Genomic DNA, 485 nt, shown 5'->3' with positions numbered 1-485 from the left:
AAAAGTTTTATGTGTCCTGCGCGCTCATATGACCTTATGCAGTTGCGAGCGGCGTAAAACGCTTACCAAAAAAAAAAAAGGCGATCGAAAGGCAACTCGTGGCTTCAAACCAATGAATACAATTCGATCTATACCGACCGCAGTTCAGTTCAGTATCGATTTCTGATCTATCAGGCAGTTCGAAACGTAGGCTCCGTGTATGTATAGACTGGTTAGTCCTAGCCTTCGGGGTACCGGTTTCCGTTAAGAGTTTCGTCCAGTGTGTGTATGTGTGTGTCGGTCTGTCTGTCAGTCCGCTTACCTATGTGTGCTGGTTTGCTTAGCGAGCGCGACATGCCGTAAACGGAGTACGTGTGTGTGTGTGCGTGTGTGTGTTGGGTGTGTTGCCAACACTTCTGACTTTAACAAAGGCGCCAGATTTGGAAGGGGCGAAAAAGGAAACGGGTAGATTTTACAGGTACGACTACAATGTCAATAATATTACG

The 485-nt window shown here is 46.6% G+C and overlaps 1 protein-coding gene across 1 annotated transcript in view; it reads left to right on the top strand.

Annotated features, from left to right (window-relative positions):
- Positions 1-302: 302 nt before the first annotated feature.
- Positions 303-485, top strand: part of LOC101858901 (hybrid signal transduction histidine kinase I) — a 15,592-nt gene continuing 15,409 nt past the window's right edge. The window contains exon 1 of the mRNA XM_005110878.3: positions 303-457. The gene's annotated coding sequence lies outside the window, so the exon portion shown is untranslated. The remainder of the gene's footprint in view (positions 458-485) is intronic.

Source organism: Aplysia californica, unplaced genomic scaffold (genome assembly GCF_000002075.1).
Source record: "Aplysia californica isolate F4 #8 unplaced genomic scaffold, AplCal3.0 scaffold00958, whole genome shotgun sequence".
In the NCBI taxonomy this organism is placed as follows: Eukaryota; Metazoa; Mollusca; class Gastropoda; order Aplysiida; family Aplysiidae; genus Aplysia; species Aplysia californica.
Note: the sequence above shows the minus strand (reverse complement) of the source record. Positions and strands in the feature narration are given on the sequence as shown.